Raw genomic sequence first — 18,150 nt, 5'->3', positions numbered from 1 at the left:
GTCAGTTGGGTGCATGATCAGCCCAAGACCTGAGGAGAACAGAGTACGATCCAGACCAGAGAAAATTAACACATTCATCAACATTTGTGTGTGTGTCCATAATAAACACTATTGCTTCCTGAAACTATGCCTGGTGCCAAAAACCGCCAAATGTATATGCTAGCCCCCATCATAAGAGTGTTATCTCTGGCATAAATGTGCCCATTCCTTGCATAGTAATGTCAATGGCATAATAATGGTCATTCTGGACTATTTTCGTATTTTTGGTCTAGTTGTGGTATACTGGCAGCCATCATTGACATACTAAGCACATGACTGGCCTATATGTACCTATTCCTGGCATATTAATGGCCATGACTGATATATGGTCTCATCCCTGGTCCTTATGGTTTCCAGCCTTAGCACTACTGTGGCCTTAGTATAATAGTTGGCATTACTGGCATAATACAGGCATCCGTGTTGCTATGGTTAACCCTGGGCGGAGCTGGCAGAGCGGGACTACGCGGAGGTCCACGGGGTTGGGAACCAACTCTGCTCTGCCACCCGCCTCCACCCCCCAGTAAGAATTAAATAAAAAGACATTAAAGGTAAAATTATAAAGACTTACCTTGACTGCGGTGTCCCCGGGCTGCCGTCCTCCTCTTCCTCGCCGTCTCGCGGTGATCTGCACATGCGCATTTCTCGCAAGGAACGCGCAGATCACCGTGAAACGGCGAGGAAGAGGAGGACGGCAGCCCGGGTATGCCGCAGACAAGGGAAGTCTTTATAATTTTAACTTTAAGTCTTTTTATTGAATTCTTACTAAAGGGGTGGAGGCGGGAGCAAATCTCCGCATACTCTGCGGGCGGAGCGGAGCTCTGCGCCCGCGGGTCGCTATGGTAGCATCCATGGCATACGACTGTAATACATGGGAATTCAAAGTAGTCTGTCCATATGAGGCATTTGTACATGGGAGTACATGATGAAAATGACAAGCTGATGTTTTGGGACAGTGCATTTCCTAACTGAAAACTGATATTTTAAAGGCAGTTTTAGTTTTCAAAAATGGGGTTTCTTCTGGAAAATTGAGTTTGTTTGCCCACAGTGGAAAGTGGTATTAGATAGAAATATGTACATTTTCAGAAACTGGTGAATGATAATTCAAGCTGAGCTGGGGAGACGTACTGCTGTGCTTATGTCCTTTGTGCCTCTGGGCATGTCATGATTTGAATGTTACTTCATAAGTCAAGGGGAGGTATTCAATATTGATGAACGTTTTCCCAGCTTTTCTGCTGGTAACCGCACTTGGTATACTTGAGTGGTAACTGCTGAAAATCTTGCGTTGAGTGTTCATAGTGTAGTCACTATTTTACAGTTATAAAATTTGCTAGTAGCTCGAGAAGACTTTCCTTGAGCAGAAGTAGCTCTCACTACAGAAAAGGTTGGAGACCCCTGCTTTAGAGTCTAAATGCTGAAGGCCTTTGGTCAAGATAACATAGCAAAACGCTTCAATACACATTTAAATTGCTGGTTATGGACGCATATACAGTTATAGAATAAATGCAGGATATCATTCAAATGAATATGTGAGCATATACGGAGTTAACAAAATGACTCCAACCATACAAATGCAGATATGTATGAAAACTGCAAATTGGAATTACTATAAGAAAATAATAGTTTACACAATCATGTAAATGTCTGTATTGTACAGCAAATGCACCTTCAGTAGTTTGGTCAGGTGTACCACTTTAAGTTAATGATATTACCATGAACGAATATATATAGTACTACCTGCATGTATATATATGGCATAATCAAAATTTGAAAGGGTGGGCCAAAAGTACTCTGCTCCAGTCCTCCTCCAATGGCGAATCAAAGCATCACAACCTGCCATCTAAATCTTAAATGATGGACCATCTAAAACCTTTTGCTTGAGTCTTGAGTCTTCCAGACGTTTCGTATCGGCATAATATTTACTCTGACATCCATTCTCTTACTCCGCGATTGACTGTCATGCACTTATAGCCCTTAAAGTTCACAAATAGGAATACTACACAAGGGGCAAACCAGAGGTTTCAGAATAGTACCCAAAATTCCTACTTCCCAGATTTCTAAACAATTTGCCTACTGTAGAAAATCTACTTCCAATGGCTTCCCAAGCGCCTGTTGATTCTAACTCCTGCAAATCCTTATGTAGGTCAGAAATGTTCTTGATAAAGTTATTCAAAGCCTTACTTTTGTCAGGAATGTAGTTGCAGCATTGCTCGACCTTTAACATCTGACAGACTCCGCCCTCTTTTGCAAGCAAAATGTCTAACGTAAGGCGGTTTTGCAAAACAATAAACCTAATCGTTACCATAATACTAGAGGTAACACCATAAGTCAATGGGATGTGGTGATAAGTGATACCATCTGCAGCTGATGGTGGCAATTGCATAGAAACATAGCGATCCCTGGCATCCATTGTGTTAGACTCAGAAAGCAGTTTAAAATAGGCGTTTTCAGAATAATTGCCTCTAGATGCATCTACATGTAATTCCGTCTCATCTGCGCCCCGCCCCCAGATTCAGCCCCGCTCCCACCTCCCACTCCTCTTCTCCCGCCCCCTCCCCTACTAAATAGTGACCGCTGCGGGGGAGCATGCGTGATTCCTTGACCTCTGGGTCCAAGGTAGCACTCTCCCCGGCAGCTCCGCATTTCAGTCGGATTGCCCGAGTCTGAGCCCTCTCTCACCAGGATTTGCGCCTGCACCGTTACGTTCTGTGGTATTTTTCCCTGCGGATCCTTAATTATGCCTGACTGTTGCCTATTTGTTTTTATTGTTTTTCTCACTGTTCTGTCACTGTTACTGTATTTCGCTGTTTCCTCTTTTCACCCGCGTCCCTTATGCATACTTTTCCCGCCGCTGCTGCCCCTGCGGCCCCGCCCCCGCTCCTGCATCCCACTCCTCTGCTCCCGCCCCCCTCCCCAACTAAATGGCGACCGCTGTATGGTCACGCAGCGGACGTGCGCAGCGGGCAAGCCGCTGGCGCGCCTTAGGCGTGCCTTAGGCAAGCCCGTCTGTGCCCGTCCTCGACCCACCCGTGACCAGCGCCAGGAACCCTGGTTCCCTCAGACCTCACCGCTATGACTCAGCCACCCTCCACGCTCTCAACCTCGGAGGCCACGCCGACTGCGTAAGATCCTCGCCGAACACGACCCACGGGCAGTTCTCGTTTAGAACCTGCCGTAGATCCTTCTCCATCGACCAGGCTCCCTCCGCCACTGGAGGTACTCCTGCTGCACGCACCACCGAAACCCTGACGTGCATCCTCCTCAACATGCGCTCCCTGCACTGACATGCCATCGAACTCTGGGACCAAATTGACACCCTCTCGCCCGATGTTGCCTTCTTCATGGAAAAGTGGACTAACACCACCTCCGGCCCCAACATCGCCACTGCCATCACGGACAGCTACAAGATTCAGAGAAAGAACTGCCCTCACCGCCGAGGAGGCGGTATCGCCATCGCACACAATACCCCCCTGCGACTCTCTACATCCAGCACGAGTGACTCCCACTCCAACACAGAACACCTCCACTTCTAGATCAAGACCAGCCCCAGGACCACACTACGAGCACCCTCATCTACAGACCACCAGGACCCCGCACCTAGGCAGCAACCACCATCGCCGAGCTCGCCTCACCCCACGCCATCACCTCCACGGACTACATTCAACTCGGGGACCTGAACTTCTACCTCGACAACAGCAACGACCCCGACTCCACTGCTCTCCTCGAGAACCTCGCCAACCTCGGACTGAAGCAGCTCGCCAGCACACCCACCCACAGAGCAGGTCACACCCTCGACCCCATCTTCATGGGAGGATCCAACATCCGCTTCAGCCAAACCACCCAGCCCATCTGGACGGACCACCACTTCGTACATTTCACCTTCAACACCACCACCGCACCCAAGCCTGCCCCAAGCCCGCCACAACAGAACTGAGGCAAGGTCACTGAGGAACTCCTCAACGAAGTCCTCCTCCAAGACCCCCCCAGCACCACTTCCGACACCAACTCCGCAGCTAGGGAATTTCACCACTGGGTCTCCTGCTGCGTCAACAAGCTGGCTCTTCTCCGCCACCCCACCAACTAATGCCCTCTGAAGGTGGCCTGGTTCACAGCAGAACTCCAGGAAGCCAGACGCTCCTGCAGACCCCTAGAGAAAACCTGGCGGAAACAGAAAACCTCGGAAGCACGGAACAACCACAAGAGCGCCCTCAAGGAATACCACCAGCACGTAAGACACACCAAACGGGCCTTCATAAGAGACAAAGTCAAGACCAAATGTCAAGGAACTGTACAAAGTCATTCAGCAGTTCGCAAAACCCACCTGCAAAATCACGGACGTCATACCCTCCCAGGAACTCTGCGACAAGCTCAGCTCCTACTTCCACCTGAAGATCAAGGCCCTCTACGACAACTTCAGCGAGCCAGCACCTAATATTAACCCCCCTCCCACCACCACCGAGAAGCCGACCATCACGTCCTGGACACCTGCGACCGTCAAGCACATCACCGCGACCACATCACCGCGACCATGAAGAAAACTCACTCCGGAGCCCCAATGAACCCCTGCCCTCCACACATCTTCCACAGGGCCGCCGCTGTCATCGCTCCAAAACTAGGACAGACGATCAACACCTCCCTCAGATCCGGCACCTTCCCAGATGACTGGAAACGTGCAGAGGTGAAACCCCTTCTCAAGAAACCAACGGCCGACCCAACAGACCTGAAAAACTACCGGCCCATCTCTCTCCTCCCCTTCACAGCCAAAGTCACCGAGAGACTCGTAAACACCCAGCTGAGCGCCTTCATTGAAGAGAACTCGATCCTAGACGCCTCCCAGTCTGGTTTCCGCAGCAACTACAGCACCGAGACCGCGCTCCTCGCCTTCACAGACGACCTCCGCATGCTACTAGACCAGGGACACACAGCGGCCATCATCCTTCTAGACCTCTCCGCAGCCTTCGACACCGTCTCGTACTGCACGCTAGCCACCAGACTCCATGACGCAGGGACACAAGGAGCCGCACTTGACTGATCCAATCCTTCCTCTCTGGCAGAACCCAGAGGATCAGACTCCCCCACCCCTTCCTCTCCGAACCCACTGACATCATCTGCGGAGTACCCCAAGGATCATCACTCAGCCCGACGCTCTTCAACGTCTACATGGCCCCCCTCACCGCCATCGTCAGAGAGCATGGGCTCAGCATAATTTCCTATGACGACGACACCCAGCTCATCCTCTCACTCACAAAGAGTCCCGAAGACACCAGACTCTGCTTCCAGGAATGAATGAAGAACGTGGCAAACTGGATGAACAACAGCTGCCTCAAGCTCAACTCGGAGAAGACTGAGGTCCTCATCCTCGGACCCTGCACCTTCGCCTGGGACAACACCTGGTGGCCCTCCACCCTCGTGACCCCACCAACTCCAACAGACCACGACCTAAACCTCGGCATCATCCTTGACTCCTCCCTTTCCATGAACTGCCAGATAAACGCCTTCGCCTCCACTAGCTTCAACTGCCTTCGCATCCTCCGTAAGACATTTAAATGGATACCCCCGGACTGCAGAAAGACTATCACCCACGCACTCATTACCAGCAGACTTGACTACAGCAACGCCATCTACGCTGGACTCAACAGAACTCTTCTACACAAACTCCAAACAATCCAGAACGCCGCAGCCAGACTCATCCTTGGGACACCGCGTCACAAGCACATGACCCAACACCTACGAGGTCTCCGCTGGCTCCCCGTCGAGAAGAGGATCACCTTCAAATTCCTCACCCATACCTACAAATCCCTCAACAACATCGGACCCAAATGCCTCAAAGACAGAGTATCCTTCCACGTACCCCAGAGGAACCTCCGCTCCACAGACCTCATCCTGGCAGAGGTCCCCCGCATCCGCAGAAACAGAACCTTCTCCTACATCGCAGCCAAGACCTGGAACGAGCTCCCTATCAACATCAGGCACTCCCCGACCCTGCACACATTCAGAAAGGACCTTAAGACCTGGCTGTATGACTGATCCGGTACTGCCTCCGCCCGCTGCCACCAGCGCCTTGAGACCCTCACGGGTGAGTAGCACGCTATACAAACCCCTGATTGATTGATTGATTCATCTAATAAATACGAGGCAGTACATCTAGTGCATGAGAGTTTGGGAATAATTGCAGACTTTGGACCTGTTTTAGGAGTTGGCGGTGCCTGCATACCCAGTCGCAGAATTAGGATGCTGTGGTGGGAGCGATGCAACATGCCACAAGACCCCCCCTGCGCAGGTGGTGGGCAAAGCTGTGGTGTATGGAGGCGATGCCAGCATCGTCATTGCCATGGGGATCACAATCTTCCTTCCTGCCAAGCCTTTCATGGCAGGGACCCCTCCATGTAAAGGTCAGCTGGAAGGAAGGTACGGGGCTCCAAACAGAGCCCCAAAGCAATTCAGCCCAGTAAAGAGAGTGGCTGGGGGCACATGATGTGCCCCCCATGCTTCCAGTGTTGTGCGTGCACTGTGCTTCATGCACAACATGGTGCATGGCAACAGTGCGTGCACAACAGTGGAAGCGCTGCTGTGGGGCAACATTGACTTCTGGGTCTGTAGACAAGCTGAAGCATGACGCCGCCTCAAGACCGCTGCAGGCACACTGCCAGCCCTGTCGGTGAAGTCATAATCGAGGGATGTTTTCCCGACCACTGCCACCATGGACTGGCAGTGCGCCCGCCTACTCCAAAATCAGGCCCTTAGGCTCTATTGAATTATAGAGATGGATATAAACCTACAAGCAAAATGATCAGTACTACAATGTTTAGTGTGCCTGCTATTAGGCACCTACATCTACCAAGATTAGGGTTGACTTCCATTACTTCTCTAAAACCCGGACCATTTGGTGGAACTTAGCAGCAGCAGAGTCTTCTCTGTCGATTTTCCACCTGTGCAAATGGGAAAACCAAAGTCAAATTACTATGCAATACATTACGTAAAAAGATCTTTGTGAGTCTTCCTTAGACCTACTCTGTTTTCTGCTAAAGGCGAACCTTACACCCCTTCAGCTGGCTCGAGCCTCAAAGTGCACAGTTCAAAGTCACTGATAGTCACATCCAGAATAAAATATCTCAGTCCTTTTGTTGACAAAGCAAATCCAAATCGTACTTCAAGCAAAATGTTCAGTTCAAGGTGGTTCAACTGAATCTGCACTGTTATCCCAATATTCCCAGAGCTCTCTCTCTCTGTCACTTGCAGAAAAGTAAGACCATTCAGGGGACGTGTACCTGTGGCAGAGTAACCTGGCTCTTTTTGATCTTCTGAGAGCAAGCCCTTTGCCTCCTTCGTCACTCGAATCAGAGTACTCAGTGTCCAGAATAGTCTAGAGCCTACCTTCTCTTTCCAGAATCAGTCACCCACTCTCCTGCCTTCTCGGCCAAGGTTCTCCTGCTGCCACTCATGGTTCTACATCACTAGGCTCTTTGTGAGGGTCTAAGTCTAACTCAGTAGTCACACCGGGACAAGACTCACCCACTTCTGCTCCAGCTATCGACTCCTCAAGTCCCCCCTCAGGATGAACCATTGTTGCTTCAGGCTCTTGCTGGTCCACCACAGCTTGACTAACCTGCTCCTGTGATCTCTCGAACACCACCAGCGCTTCTGGGAGAGGTGCTGTCACATCATCAAGGTGACACGGATCTTGGCGAATGTGGGCAGCATGCACCCAGTGTCAGGACTGTGTATTTTCCAGCACGCTAAACATATAAGGTCACTTCCCAGTTTGATGCAATTTCCTTAAGGTGCTCCAATCTAGATCATGGAAAGACCTATCCCCAAAAGATTCCCTTTATTCCTAGATTAGACTACTATTGGTATCTCGCGGAACCTCAAGATGGCCGCCGGAGATGCCAATTGAGTTTGGCAGTCTAGTGGTTCTACCTTTTTTCTCACGCAGCTGTGTTCGCGTTTGCCGGCGCGGCTAACTGCGCACTTCAACTGTCTACCTGAGGAGTTCGGTCGCAATCCCTGTAGCGGCGAATTATCAGGTTTGGCAGGGTTCTGGTTTGTGAGTACTGAAGTATATTCTTTTTCCTGAAGTTCCGGCTTCCGCGGCTGCGGAAGGTAAGACTGTATCTTACTATTTTTGGAGCGAGTGAATTTCAAAGAAGGAAGCTACAGAGTCAGATTTACTGGAGAACCTTTCTGGAGAATTAGTCACATTCTAGGAAGCGCAAGGATTGTATCAGGTCAGGTACCCTATTGCGCTTCAACCTACTTGGAGTCAAAATATAGAATAGCATTTTTCCCAGTGTTTGCAAACCTACTAAGTTTGAAGAGACCATTTCTGGGACAGTGAGATAAAGATTGAAGTCAAACTACTAACTTCTATGTAGGTGTTGTTATGTATATATATATATATAAAAGTACTTACCAACTTATCGAAGACCACCTCTTCTTCTGGAATTAACCTGAAAACTCGACAACACAGGAACTTCTTCTGTAAATAAAGAAAAAGAGACTGATAAAGACAAGTAATCTACTTATGGTTGCAAGGTAAACTCATAGGAAGACAATTAGCAATGAGAATGAGAATAGAGGTCATGCCTATTAATTATTAAGTGAAGACTAATTAGTGTTTACCTCAACAGGGTCATTAAGTACAAGAAACTGTAGAAGGCAACCTACAAGAGAAAAGCTAGACACTAGTAGAGACAGGTAATTGCTGTGGGTTTGGTCAGGACAAGAATTTAGGAAAAGACTGTAAGAGAATTATAATATAGCTCTGTCTTTCAGGAAGGATCCTACTTAGAAGAAGCAATCCAGTAGATAAGCAAGACGTATCCAGCTTCGTAGAAGCAGTCCTGTCTGAAGAAGCAAGACGTGGCGTTTTTCTCTTTTCTTCCAACTCCCTTTTCCCCCCCCTTGGTTGCTTAGGTGCGCATATATACATATTGTGTGCTGTGCCTGGGCAACTGGGTTGGGAATTGCGGAATAGTCATCGGCTCCTGCGGAAGTCTTGTCTTTTGGAACAGGTACTTGACAGATTGAAGTGCCCGCTTCAAAATACTTCCGCCTGGGCAGGATGGCTGAGGGATTTGATGTCAAGGCCCTAGCTACAGTGTTAGAGGGTATTCAAGTACAACTTGGGGAGGCCATGTTAGAGAATAAGTCCTTGCGAGAGGAGGTTAGACAGTCCAGTCAGGAAACTCTATTTTTACGTCAAAGGGTGGAAGAATTGTCAGTTAGTGCAGTTTCCGAATCTAAGGAAAATAAATCTCAGTCTTTTGCTCCTGCTCCCTCAGCGGCAGAACTCACCACACAGGTTATACATGCCATATCACCCACCATTCCCCTAGCAGCTCCAGAAAGATTTAGTGGGGATCCACATAAGGCGCAAATTTTCCTTACCCAGTGCTCATTACATGATCTTTGTAGACCTATCATTTTTAAGGAAGATCAGTCTAAGGTGGCGTTCATGTTGTCCTACCTGAGTGGTGACGCAGCTGCTTGGTCGATGCCATTGGTTAATAATAATGACCCAATTCTGTATAATTTTGATGAGTTCAAACGAGAATTTTTGCGGATATTCGATAGAAGAGCTGTTTCACAAACTACGGACAATGAACTTTTGGATTTGAAGCAAGGGAATAGAGAGTTGGTGGCAAATTTGGCGCAATTTAATAAGTTAATTGTAGAAACAAACTGGCCCGAAACCAAGAGAGCTGCAATTTTCTATCGGGGCCTTAAGGATGAAATTAAGGATGGTCTGGCGCAAATTCCTAAGCGACCCACCGATGTTTCCGAACTAATTGATTTAGTATTGCAAATTGACCAACGACAAAGTGAAAGAAAGAGTGAGCATAGGAAGAATGTTAAGTATTTTCCTCCTCGATTTGACCGGGTCAAATTTGAAGGCACAAAGAGCAAGGAAGTTTCTACCGAAGAAGAACCCATGCAAATTAGCTCCGTGCGAGGGCCATTATCAAAGGAGGAAAGAGAAAGAAGACAGATGGGCAAGTTATGCATGTACTGTGGAGATTCTGGGCATTTTGTAAAAGAATGCCAAAAGAAGCCTAAAAACAACGCTTTAGTAAAAGACAGGCTCCACCAGTAAGAGGAGTTGCCCTGGTGGGAGCTGAAGAAAAGTCAACTCCTGATCCTCAGTTAATTGCGAATACATTACAGTCTTCGACACCACATTTAATTGTAGTCAGTACCATAGAATTTGGAGGAGTCAGGTTGAAAGAGGTTTCTGTGATGATTGACTCCGGAGCCACGGGCAATTTCTGTGACATTGGCTTCGCAAAGAGGATGAGAATTGCCTTTGTAAAGAAAGAAAGACCCGAAGCAGTGCGTGCAGTAGATGGTACCAATTTGTCATCTGGTCCCATTGTACATGATACGGAGGTGATTAGACTAACTGGGCCTGGAAACCATGTGAGTCAGTTGAGATTCAGTCTCATTGATGGCCCCCAGTTTCAGCTTATTTTGGGGCTTCCGTGGCTTACTGAGCACAATCCAAGGATAGATTGGGCCAAAAGAACCATAGAAATGGATTCTGAATACTGCAAGAGTCATTGTCACAATTTGAGGATAGAATCTACTGAAGAGTTCCCATCTCGAGACCTGGTTAGCCAAGCTAAGATGATTTGTGTCATGGAGACACAGGAAATTCCCGACGAGTATTTGGATTTGGCCGCAGTGTTTGATGAAAAAGAAGCCAACAAATTGCCTCCGCATCGAGAATACGATTGCAGGATAGAGCTGGAACCAGGAGCCCCTTTGCCATGCAGTCGTATTTACGCTCTTTCAGAAAAAGAGAATCAACATCTAAAAGACTATTTAGAATTGTATTTAGCAAATGGATTCATACGCCCTTCTCAGTCCCCAGTCTCTTCCCCCCTTTTCTTTATTCCCAAGAAGGATGGAAATCTGAGAACGTGCATTGATTATCGAGCTTTGAATTCAGTAACAAGGAAGAATAGATATCCTCTACCATTAATCTCTGAATTGCTGGATCAGGTTAAGGGAGCACGTGTGTATACTAAGCTTGACTTGAGGGGGGCTTATCATTTGGTCCGAATGGCGGAAGGCGATGAGTGGAAAACCGCCTTTCGGACTAGATTGGGACTCTTTGAATATCAGGTCATGCCATTTGGTTTATGCAACGCTCCGGCGGCCTTCCAGCATTTCGTCAACGATGTGTTGAGAGAATATTTAGATCGTTTTGCTGTCGTCTATATCGATGACATACTCATTTTTTCTGAAAATATACGTGAACATGTTCAGCATGTGCGACTTATTTTGAAGACTCTGCTGGAACATCAGCTTTTTGTGAAATTGGAGAAATGTGTGTTCAACGCTAGCCAGGTGGAGTTTTTGGGTTTTGTGCTCTCCTCTAAGGGGATATCTATGGATGAAGCTAAAGTAAAGACTATTAACGATTGGCCCTCCCCTCGAAATGTGAAACAAGTGCAGAGTTTCATTGGTTTCGCCAATTTTTACCGACGTTTCATTGAACATTTTTCTGAGAAGGTGTCTCCGCTAACCCGGCTGCTCAGGAAAGGAGTGAGTTTTGATTGGACCAATGAAACTGAGGAAGCCTTCAGTAGATTAAAGAAAATTTTCACTACAGCGCCGGTGCTTCGGCATCCCAATCCTGAAGAGCCGTTCTTTGTTGAGGCTGATGCTTCCAATTTGGCGGTGGGCGGTATTTTATCTCAGAGGGACAAGACCACCGGTCAGCTTCATCCGGTAGCATACCGGTCCAGAAAGTTAACTCCCGCTGAGTTGAATTACTCCATTGCCGATAAGGAATTGTTAGCAGTCAAGGATGCTTTTCAGGAATGGAGGCATTACTTGTTGGGTACTCGACATGAGGTTACAGTGTTCACGGACCACCGAAATCTTCAGTTTTTAAAGTCCGCTCGAACCTTAACTCCCAGACAGTGGCGTTGGTCCTTATTTTTTTCGGACTATAATTTTGTATTAACCTACAAACCTGGATCTGCTAATGGAAAGGCTGATGCATTATCACGTCTGGACGCAGGAGAAGATGTTCCGATTCTGGAAAAAGAGCTGATAATCCCACCGGAGAAGATAATTGGAGTAATTTTATTTCCAGAGTTTGAAGAGCAACTAAATCAAGCTTTCGCACTTTTAAATTTTGCAGATTGGGTCAAGGAAGATGGAAATCGAGAGATTCGAAATGGTAGACTCTATTTCAAAGGAAGACTTTATGTTCCTAATGAAGAACTACAAGATAAGATAATTCAACATTTTCATGATGATTTGTTGGCTGGCCACAAAGGAGTGAAGAAAACCTTGGAACTGGTTCAGCGCGAATTTTGGTGGCCGTCCATGGAAACTCAGGTGGGACAACATGTTGCTACTTGTGAGCAGTGTTTGAAGGGGAAGTCAGTTAGAATGGCTCCACAAGGTTTGCTTCTACCAGTTCCCCCGGCTCCTTATCCTTGGCACACTGTATCCATGGATTTCATAGTAGAACTACCTTCTAGTCAGGGCTTTTCAGTCATTTGGGTAGTGGTGGATCATTTCACTAAAATGAGTCATTTTGTCCCACTAAAGTCAATTCCCAATGCTTCTCAGTTAGCCTCATTGTTCACCCAACATGTAGTTAAGACTCATGGGATTCAAAGGGTGGTAATTTCTGACCGGGGTCCTCAGTTTATATCTCATTTCTGGAGGTCATTTCTGAAGGGATTAGATATTGACTCCCGTTTGTCTTCCAGTTTCCATCCCGAGACTGACGGTCAAACTGAAAGGGTAAATCAGGAGTTAGAGCAATATTTGCGTCTATTCCTGATGGATCACGAGGGGGAATGGCCAGATATAATTTGGGTAGCTGAGTTTGCTGTACATTCTTCTACTGGTTACTCCCCTTTCTATTTAAACTCTGGGAGACATCCTAACACTTTTGTAGGACGACAAGAGAGTGAGGTTCCTGCAGTGGAGGAAGTAATTCAGAATCTCCGTAAAGCTTATCAACAAGCTACAGATAATTTAATCAAGGCCAAGGCCTCTTATAAGAAACAAGCAGATAAGAAGAGGCGCCCCAGTCCCATATTTGAGTCAGGTGAGGAGGTCTGGATTTCTACACGTAATCTACGATTAAAGGGGAATCGAAAGTTTCAGCCTAGGTACATTGGTCCCTTTCAAGTAGAAAAGATGTTGAATCCAGTCAGTGTTAAAGTGCAGCTTCCTCCAAGACTCAAGTTTCATTCGGTTTTTCATGTTTCCTTACTAAGGAAGAGCCCGCTGAATTTGAGAAAGAAAGGTCCTTCCAAGCCCCTTCAAGTCCAGGCTGGGGAGGAGTTTGAAGTGAAGCGAATTCTGGACTCTAGAGTTAGGCGAGGAAAACTGTTCTATCTGGTAGATTGGAAGGGTTTTGGTCCTGAAGAAAGAAGTTGGGAACTGGAGAACAACTTGCACGCTCAACGTTTTATCAGAGAATTTCACAGTAGGCACCCAATGAAACCCAAAGGAGCTGAAGGAGGGGTTTAGGTGGGGGGTACTGTCAGGACTGCGTATTTTCCAGCACGCTAAACATATAAGGTCACTTCCCAGTTTGATGCAATTTCCTTAAGGTGCTCCAATCTAGATCATGGAAAGACCTATCCCCAAAAGATTCCCTTTATTCCTAGATTAGACTACTATTGGTATCTCGCGGAATCTCAAGAAGGCCGCCGGAGATGCCAATTGAGTTTGGCAGTCTAGTGGTTCTACCTTTTTTCTCACGCAGCTGTGTTCGCGTTTGCCCGCGCGGCTAACTGCGCACTTCAACTGTCTACCTGAGGAGTTCGGTCGCAATCCCTGTAGCGGCGAATTATCAGGTTTGGCAGGGTTCTGGTTCGTGAGTACTGAAGTATATTCTTTTTCCTGAAGTTCCGGCTTCCGCGGCTGCGGAAGGTAAGACTGTATCTTACTATTTTTGGAGCGAGTGAATTTCAAAGAAGGAAGCTACAGAGTCAGATTTACTGGAGAACCTTTCTGGAGAATTAGTCACATTCTAGGAAGCACAAGGATTGTATCAGGTCAGGTACCCTATTGCGCTTCAACCTACTTGGAGTCAAAATATAGAATAGCATTTTTCCCAGTGTTTGCAAACCTACTAAGTTTGAAGAGAGCATTTCTGGGACAGTGAGATAAAAATTGAAGTCAAACTACTAACTTCTATGTAGGTGTTGTTATGTATATATATATATATATATAAAAGTACTTACCAACTTATCGAAGACCACCTCTTCTTCTGGAATTTACCTGAAAACTCGACAACACAGGAACTTCTTCTGTAAATAAAGAAAAAGAGACTGATAAAGACAAGTAATCTACTTATGGTTGCAAGGTAAACTCATAGGAAGACAATTAGCAATGAGAATGAGAATAGAGGTCATGCCTATTAATTATTAAGTGAAGACTAATTAGTGTTTACCTCAACAGGGTCATTAAGTACAAGAAACTGTAGAAGGCAACCTACAAGAGAAAAGCTAGCCACTAGTAGAGACAGGTAATTGCTGTGGGTTTGGTCAGGACAAGAATTTAGGAAAAGACTGTAAGAGAATTTTAATATATCTCTGTCTTTCAGGAAGGATCCTACTTAGAAGAAGCAATCCAGTAGATAAGCAAGACGTATCCAGCTTCGTAGAAGCAGTCCTGTCTGAAGAAGCAAGACGTGGCGTTTTTCTCTTTTCTTCCAACTCCCTTTTCCCCCCCCTTGGTTGCTTAGGTGCGCATATATACATATTGTGTGCTGTGCCTGGGCAACTGGGTTGGGAATTGTGGAATAGTATCGGCTCCTGCGGAAGCCTTGTCTTTTGGAACAGGTACTTGACACCCAGTTAGGGAGACCTCCCTACTTCACAGCAGCTGTTGTGACCAGAATCACCTGGAAACGGACCACACCAGTGAGTTCCAGACAACTCTTCTGAACATGTTTCTCCAGCAAGAACCAGACTGAGACACCAGGACTAAGTTCATGGCACTGCTACTGATGAGGTGGGGCTGTGGCAGCTTCAACCTGATGAGTCACAGAACACACAGTAATCAAGTATCAGATTATCAATAAGGTTCACAAGCTCTTCCCATCATGTTCTTATGGGGGGACAATCCTGTCCTCCAAACAGGTATGCTGAGGAGACTCATCATCAACACAAGTGGCAAACCATCAGGCTACTTCAGAGACTTAGAAGCACATACTTTCGAAAGTCTGGATTTCAATGTTCCATTGATTTGTTCCACCAGATCTGAAGCCTCACGCCTACAGCTAAAATGCACAATGCTTCAGCCTTCAACCTAAACCTAGGATTAAACCAGGTCTGTTGAAACTATCCGACCATGGCATTACTCCCTACACGAGGAGGACCATGATAATGCCTAGCCATCGGTGGCAGCAGAGAATCAGGCAACACAGGTCTTCCATCTCCTGAACCCAAACTTCATCCTCATCTCTCTTGACCAAACCTGCCTTAATCCAACTTTGCTGTTCTGTCTCTGACACTTCTTCCTGTAGCATCTTGACCTCTCCCATGTATCAGTAGTTGTTAACAAAAGGCTGTAATTGGTCTCATCTGTTCCTTCATTATGCATTATGAGCACAATACTTTGTGATCTTGTCAACATACCTGTTGCCGACTGTCACATAAATAATACACCTTACAATGAGCAGCACATTTACGACAGCAACTCGAGAAGGCATTTGCAATGCCTCAAGAAGCTTTCTCACCTGTTCTCCGTTTTGAATAGGAGAACCTGAAGTTGTCATAAACCCTCTATGGGACCATTACTGTCCAAAACCATGAACGACACTAGAGCCATAATGGATATCAGTGAAAATGGTCACATTCTACTGATCTGAGACACAGCATGCTCTTGTAATAGCAATCAGTTCAGCCACTAGTGCAGAGAATACTCCTTGAAGCAACAAAGCCTCAACAATTCTTGAAACTGTACAGAGTGCAAAGGCAACTCTTAAATTTCCTCCCTGGTCTCACAAACACGATCCATCCATGAACAATGCAAAATCAGATCCAGGCAATGGCTCATCTTGTATATCTGGTCTTGGCTTGGTGCACAGTACAGTCGAGACAGTCATGCTCCTCCTCACCATCCTCACAGTCACTCTTAGGAAGGGGCAACAAGGTGGCAGGGTTTAAAACAGAACATCTCTTTGATGTGACATTCTCAGCTGCAAGTATGATCTGCTTATTCCGGGTCAGGTGATTGCTCATTAAGTGTTGAGTGTGAGTACAGTGTCAACAATATTTCCACAGAATGGGCACATGCACCGTTAGAGGATGACCCACATCAATGCCTTAACACCTTTCAATGCTGACACACGCAGAAGCCATGGATTTGAGACACCCGGGCAACGCTGCAGCTAATGCATCAAGGGTAGCAGAAAAGTAAGCTACAGGTCCACAGTCACTTCAATGCATCTGTGTAAGCACTGAGAGAGCACAGCCCAAACTCTCACTGCAGAAAAGCAAAACACTTTCTTGTAATCAGACATTACCAGTATTGGAGCGCGGCTGAGACTTTCTCTTAACTCTAGGAAGGCAACCAAACAATCGTTATCCCAAGGTACCGGACCCGAGACATCCTTGTGCGTCAGCCTCTGTAAAAGCTTGGCCACAAGTGAAAAATTGGGTATCCACTGGTGACAGTAGTCCACCATTCCCAAAAACATCCTGACTTCTTTCTGTGTTGTTGGCAGTTTAATTTGCAAAATCGCCGAGACTCTTTCTTGTGACACCTTCCTGACCGAGATACAGGACTTCTCTCAAACAGTAATCCAATTTATTGAGGGACACCTTATGTTCATTCTCAGTAAAGTGGTTCAGCAAAGCAATAGTGTCAGTATTTCAGCCTCTGAAGTATTATACGCAACCAACAGGTCGTCAATGTCCTGCACTATGACAAAATCACAGGGCATAACAGAGGACTCCAGGTTCTTTCTAAGAATCTGGTAAAAAAGTGTATGGAATCTGTTCATTCTTGTGAGACTCAGCATCATGCCAAAACACAATTACTGAAACGAAATGCAAAGAGGAACTGACTGTCCTCATGCAACCGTATCGAGAAGAAGGCCTGACAAAGATCAATGACAGTTTACCACTAAGCCTGACATGAAATCTGAAACAAAATCACAGCAGGATTCGGACCACGGGACAACAAGGAACTTCAATATTGTTTATCTTTCGGAGATCCTGAACTATACTGTGCTTACCGCTGAGCTTCTGTAAGCCCATAATCAGTGAATTACGTGGACTCCCCATAATCCCCTTCAAAATGCCTTGTTGGATCATTGTCTCGACTACTCCAGTAATTCCAGCAATCGTTTCAGGGGTCAGATTATATTTCGGAGTTCTTTGGTACTCAACATTTGGCTTTACCTGTATACAGACAGGCTCCTCTCCTTTGATGAATCCAATGTCCTTCACTGAAAAATACCAAACTCACGGTATCTTTGAGGTCCAGGGGTAACTCTTCCCTTATCATCAATGGGAACAGCTCAACTGTTGGGGTTTGACTAGCCAATTTAAAAGCAATATTTCATCATGAGTTTGAAACTCCAAACCTTTCGGGGTGCAATAAATGGTGCAATTCAGCTTGCACACAGAATCCTGTCCCAACAAACTCACAGGACTCGAATCACATACCACAAATTGGTGATTCTCCTCGAAATTCCATATCTTTACAGGTACATCCTCAGATATGGGGCTTGTCATTTGATTGTTTGCAGCTCCTACAACTTGGAGTCTCTTTACAGAAAGGGATAGGTTCAGAACTTTCACTGTACTAACAGTAGAGCAGACAGCCCCAGTATCAACGAGAAATGATATGGTGGCTATTTGCTTCACCAGCTACTGAAAAAACACTCTTTTCTATCTCTGAAACTGTACCAAGCACCCAATCTTCCTCCCCCTCTCAGGCTCCTTCAGGCAGTCTGATCAGAACCATAATTGTCAGCCGTATCAAACATGAGAAACTGTTGAAAAGTATTGTTGCTCTGGAAAGCATTCTGATTTATATTTGGTACTTGGTTTCAACTGAATCTAGGAGGAATGTTGGGGCATCAAGTGAAGCGGTGGTACTTGCATCACTGGAGCTTGA

General features: G+C 46.4%; 1 long non-coding RNA gene across 1 annotated transcript in view; it reads right to left on the bottom strand.

The window, feature by feature from the left end:
• The window catches only part of LOC146859485 (uncharacterized), a 46,868-nt gene extending 38,352 nt beyond the window's left edge, over window positions 1-8,516 (bottom strand). Inside the window, exon 1 of the long non-coding RNA XR_014979777.1 lies at window positions 8,450-8,516. This is a non-coding gene — a long non-coding RNA (uncharacterized LOC146859485). The remainder of the gene's footprint in view (window positions 1-8,449) is intronic.
• Window positions 8,517-18,150: the final 9,634 nt, after the last annotated feature.

This window comes from Triturus cristatus, chromosome 3_2 (assembly GCF_964204655.1).
Source record: "Triturus cristatus chromosome 3_2, aTriCri1.1, whole genome shotgun sequence".
Taxonomy (NCBI): Eukaryota; Metazoa; Chordata; class Amphibia; order Caudata; family Salamandridae; genus Triturus; species Triturus cristatus.
This window is presented reverse-complemented; position numbering and strand designations above follow the sequence as displayed.